The sequence below is a fragment of the Arachis ipaensis genome, chromosome B8 (assembly GCF_059453495.1).
Source record: "Arachis ipaensis isolate K30076 ecotype BB chromosome B8, ASM5945349v1, whole genome shotgun sequence".
NCBI classification, from domain to species: domain Eukaryota; kingdom Viridiplantae; phylum Streptophyta; class Magnoliopsida; order Fabales; family Fabaceae; genus Arachis; species Arachis ipaensis.
Genome location: NC_142443.1, coordinates 68564469 through 68570468, shown reverse-complemented (window position 1 = coordinate 68570468; position 6000 = coordinate 68564469). Strand labels below are relative to the sequence as shown.

At 37.1% G+C, this 6000-nt stretch overlaps 1 non-coding gene across 1 annotated transcript; it reads left to right on the top strand.

Annotated features, from left to right (window-relative positions):
• The first annotated feature begins 604 nt into the window (after window positions 1–604).
• LOC148548452 (small nucleolar RNA R71) lies at window positions 605–712 on the top strand. The gene has a single exon (XR_015898830.1). It is a non-coding gene; the product is annotated as a small nucleolar RNA R71 (small nucleolar RNA).
• Window positions 713–6000: the final 5288 nt, after the last annotated feature.

Sequence of the window (6000 nt, the reverse complement as noted above, 5' to 3'; positions counted from 1 at the left end):
CAGTGGCCTTAGACAGATCAGAGACTAAGTTTGCCAAATTAGAAGTATTTTGTTCAGAATTTTCTGTCTGTTGCTGAGTGGATGATGGAAAAGGCTTGCTATTGCTAAACCTGTTTCTTCCACCATTATTAAAGCCTTGTTGAGGCTTTTGATCCTTCCATGACAAATTTGGATGATTTCTCCATGATGAGTTATAGGTGTTTCCATAAGGTTCACCTAAATAATTCACCTCTGCTATTACAGGGTTCTCAGGATCATAAGCTTCTTCTTCATAAGAAGCCTCTTGAGTACTGTTGGATGCAGCTTGCATTCCATTCAGACTCTGAGAAATCATATTGACTTGCTGAGTCAATATTTTGTTCTGAGCCAATATGGCATTCAGAGTATCAATCTCAAGAACTCCCTTCTTCATAGGCGTCCCATTATTCACAGGATTTCTTTCAGAAGTGTACATGAACTGGTTATTTGTAACCATGTCAATGAGTTCTTGAGCTTCTGCAGGCGTTTTCTTTAGGTGAATGGATCCACCTGCAGAAGTATCCAATGACATCTTTGATAACTCAGATAAACCATCATAGAATATATCCAGGATGGTCCATTCTGAAAGCATGTCAGAAGGACACTTTTTGGTCAGTCCTTTGTATCTCTCCCAAGCTTCATAGAGGGATTCACCTTCTTTCTGTCTGAAGGTTTGAACATCCACTCTAAGCTTGCTCAGCTTTTGAGGAGGAAAGAACTTGGCTAAGAAAGCCTTGACCAGCTTATCCCAAGAGTTCAGGCTATCCTTGGGTTGAGAATCCAACCACACTCTAGCTCTGTCTCTTACAGCAAAAGGGAAAAGCATGAGCCTGTAGACTTCAGGATCTACTCCATTAGTCTTAACAGTATCACAGATCTGCAAGAATTCAGTTAAGAACTGAAAAGGATCTTCAGATGGAAGTCCATGAAACTTGCAGTTCTGCTGCATCAGAGAAACTAATTGAGGTTTCAGCTCAAAGTTGTTTGCTCCAATGGCAGGAATGGAGATGCTTCTTCCATGTAAATTGGAATTAGGTGCAGTAAAGTCACCAAGCATCTTTCTTACATTATTATTATTTTCGGCTGCCATCTCCTCTTCCTGTTCGAAAATTTCTGAAAGGTTATCTCTGGATTGTTGTATTTTAGCTTCTCTTAGTTTCCTTTTCAGAGTCCTTTCGGGTTCTGAATCTGCTTCAACAAGAATGTTCTTTTCCTTGCTCCTGCTCATATGACAAAGAAGAGGGCACAGAAATAATAATAATAATAATATGGATCCTTTATACCACAGTATAGGGATCCCTTTGTGAGTGGAAGAAAAGAATGGATAATCCAAACACAAAGGTGATGATAGGAGCAGAGATGTGAGATGAGGAGATAGAATATGATGAGAGGAGGAGAGAATTTTCGAAAATAATTTTTGAAAAAGAGTTAGTGATTTTCGAAAATAGTTTTTGAAAAAGGTTAGTAATTTTCGAAAATTTTAAAATAAAAATAAAAATAAGAATAATTAGTTAATTAAAAAGAAATTTTTGAAAAAGAGGGAAGATATTTTTGAAAATTAGAGAGAGAGAGTTAGTTAGGTAGTTTTGAAAAAGTTAAGAAACAAACAAAAAGTTAGTTAGTTAGTTGAAACAAATTTTGAAAAGATAAGAAGTTAGGAGGTTAGAGAGGATATTTTTAAATCAAATTTTTGAAAGAGATAAGAAGATATTTTTGAAAAGATATGATTGAAATTAGTTTTGAAAAAGATTTGATTTTTAAAATTACAATTAATGACTTGATTCATAAGAAATCACAAGATATGATTCTAGAATTCAAAGTTTGAATCTTTCTTAACAAGCAAGTAACAAACTTCAAATTTTTGAATCAAAACATTAATTGATTATGTTATTTTTCAAAAATTTGATATAAAAATAAGAAAAAGATTTTTGAAAAATATTTTTGGAATTTTCGAAAATAACTAAGAATTTTGAAAAAGATTTGATTTTTGAAAAAGATTTTGAAAAAGATAAGATTTTCAAACTGAAAATTTGATTTGACTCATGAGAAACAATTTGATTTTAAAATTTTTTGAAAAAGTCAATCCAAATTTTCGAATTTGGTGAGAGAAAATGGGAAAGATATATATATTTTTTTATTTTTGAAATTTTTATGATGAGAGAGAAAAACACTAAAAAGATGCAATGCATGAAATTTTTAGATCAAAACATGTGATGCATGCAAGAATGCTATGAATGTCAAGATGAACACCAAGAACACTATGAATGTCAAGATGAACATCATAGACACAATTTTGAAAAAATTTTAATGCAAAGAAAACATGTAAGACACCAAACTTAGAATTCTTTAATGCTTAGACACTAAGAATTCAAGAATGCATATGAAAAACAATAATAGACACAAAACAAAAAATCATCAAGATCAAACAAGAAGACTTACCAAGAACAACTTGAAGATCATGAAGAACACTATGAATGCATGAGAATTTTCGAAAAATGCAATATGCACATGCAATTGACACCAAACTTATAACATGACTCAAGACTCAAACAAGAAACATGAAAAATATTTTTTTGATTTTTATGATTTTCTAATTTTGTATTATTTTTTTTTTGAAAATTAATTGAAAAAGGAAAATAAGGATTCCAAAATTTTTAATATGAATTTCAGGAATCTTGCATTCTTAGTCTAAAGCTTCAGTCCAGGAATTAGACATGGCTCACTAGCCAGCCAAGCTTTCAATGAAAGCTCCGGTCCAAAACACTAGACATGGCCAATGGCCAGCCAAGCCTCAGCATGTAATTCAGACATGACACGCCTGACATATTCATTCCCAAAGGAATTAGACATGGCTTTACAGCCAGCCAGGCTTCAACATGCTACATGAAACACTAGAATTCATTCTTAAAAATTTTGAATAAAATTTTTGAAAACATTTTTATATTATTTTCGAAATCAGATGAGAAAATTTTAGAAATATTTTTGAAAAATTTTTGAAAATAAAATAAAAAGAAAATTACCTAATCTGAACAACAAGATGAACCGTCAGTTGTCCAAACTCGAACAATCCCCGGCAACGGCGCCAAAAACTTGGTGCACGAAATTGTGATGTCTAGGCTCGAACAATCCCTAGCAACGTGAGCAACTTGGTACGCGTAATCGTGATTACACTTTAATTATGTAAAATTCATGGCTCTTTCTTTCCCTGGCAATGACGCCAAGAACATGGTGCCAATACCATGGTTCACAACTTCGATACAACTAACCAGCAAGTGCACTGGGTGTCCAAGTAATACCTTACGTGAGTAAGGGTCGAATCCCACGGAGATTGTTGGTATGAAGCAAGCTATGGTCACCTTGAAAATCTCAGTTAGGCAGATATAAATTGATAATGATGTTTTCGAATAATAAATAATAAAATAGGGATAGAAATACTTATGTAAATCACTGGTGAGAATTTCAGATAAGCGAATAGAGATGCTTCTCATTCCTCTAAACCTCTGCTTTCCTGCTATATTCATCCAATCAGTCTTACTCCTTTCCATGGCTGGCTTTATGCAAGGGCATCACCGTTGTCAGTGGCTACATCCCCTCCTCTCAGTGAAAAATATGCTCACATGCTCTGTCACAGCACGGCTAATCATCTGTCGGTTCTCGATCATGCTGGAATAGGATTCACCCTCCTTTTGCGTCTGTCACTAACGCCCAACAATCGCGAGTTTGAAGCTCATCACAGTCATTCAATCATTGAATCCTACTCGGAATACCACAGACAAGGTTTAGACTTTCCGGATTCTCTTGAATGCCGCCATCATTCTAGCTTACGCCACGAAGATTCCGGTTAAGAGATCTAAGAGATATTCGTTCTAGCTTATTTCATGTAGAACGGAAGTGTTTGTCAGGCACGTGTTCATAGGGGAGAATGGTGATGAGCGTCACACATAATCATCACCTTCATCACGTTCTTGGGTGCGACTGGATATCTTAGAAGCGAAATAAGATGAATTGAATAGAAAACAGTAGTACTTTGCATTAATCTTTGAGGAACAGCAGAGCTCCACACCTTAATCTATGGAGTGTAGAAACTCTACCGTATGAAAATACATAAGTGAAGGTCCAGGCATGGCCGTGTGGCTAGCCCCCAAAACGTGATCACAGGATCAAAATACAATCCAGGATCCAGGATGGTCAAAAGGACTAGTAAAATGTCCTATTTATAATAAACTAGCTACTAGGGTTTACATGAGTAAGTAATTGATGCATAAATCCACTTCCGGGGCCCACTTGGTGTGTGCTTGGGCTGAGCTTGAGTGTTGCACGTGTAGAGGTCCTTCTTGGAGTTGAACGCCAGTTTTCGTGCCAGTTTGGGCGTTCAACTCTGGTTTTGGCTCCTTTTCTGGCGCTGGACGCCAGATTTGGGCAGAAAGCTGGCGTTGAACGCCAGTTTACGTCGTCTATTCTTGGCCAAAGTATGGACTATTATATATTGCTGGAAAGCCCTGGATGTCTACTTTCCAACGCAATTGGAAGCGCGCCATTTCGAGTTCTGTAGCTCCAGAAAATCTACTTTGAGTGCAGGGAGGTCAGAATCCAACAGCATCAGCAGTCCTTCTTCAACCTCTGAATCTGATTTCTGCTCAAGTCCCTCAATTTCAGCCAGAAAATACCTGAAATCATAGAAAAACACACAAACTCATAGTAAAGTCCAGAAATGTGAATTTAACATAAAAACTAATGAAAACATCCCTAAAAGTAACTAGATCCTACTAAAAACATACTAAAAACAATGTCAAAAAGCATATAAATTATCCGCTCATCACAACACCTATGGTTATCTTGTAAATCTTAGTCAGGAAGTCAATTATGTTTATCAGTTGAATTGCAATTAAACAAGAGAGCATGGATTAAAGGTTACTTGTTATGCAATAATGGAGAATATGTTAGAGTTTTGGAGATGCTTTGTCTTCTGAATCTCTGCTTTCCTCTGTCTTCTTGTTCACGCACACACGTTCTCCTATGGCAAGCTGTGTGTTGGTGGATCACCGTTGTCAATGGCTACCTTCCATCCTTCCAGTGAAAACTACTCTCACGCGCTCTGTCACAGCACGGCTAATCACCGGTTGGTTCTCAATCCAGTTGGAATAGAATCCCTTGAATTCTTTTGCGTTTGTCACTAACGCCCAGCCTTCAGGAGTTTGAAGCTCGTCACAGTCATTCAATCCTTGAATCCTACTCGGAATACCACAGACAAGGTTTAGACTTTCCGGATTCTCATGAATGCCGCCATCAATTCTAGCTTATACCACGAAGATTCTGATTAAGAGATCTAAGAGATACTCATTCAATCTGATATAGAACGGAGGTGGTTGTCAGGCACACGTTCATGGGTTGAGAATAGTGATGAGTGTCATGAATCATCACCTTCATCACAGTTAAGCGCGAATGAACATCTTAGATAGGAACAAGCGTGTTTGAATAGAAAACAGAAATACTTGCATTAATTCATCGAGACACAGTAGAGCTCCTCACCCCCAACAATGGAGTTTAGAGACTCATGCCGTCAAAGAGTACAAAGTTCAGATCTAAAAATGTCATGAGATACAAAATAAGTCTCTAAAAGTTGTTTAAATACTAAACTAGTAGCCTAGGTTTACAAAAAATGAGTAAACTATGATGGATGATGCAGATATCCACTTCTGGGGCCCACTTGGTGTGTGCTGGGCTGAGATTTAAGCAATTCACGTGCAGAGGCCATTTGTGGAGTTGAACGCCAGTTTTTGTGCCAGTTTGGGCGTTCAACTCCAGCTTTTGATCCTTTTCTGGCGCTGGACGCCAGAATTGGGCAGAGAACTGGCGTTGAACGCCAGTTTACGTCATCTATCCTTGTGCAAAGTATGGACTATTATATATTGCTGGAAATCCCTGGATGTCTACTTTCCAACGCAATTGGAAGCATGCCATTTCGAGTTCTGTAGTTCCAGA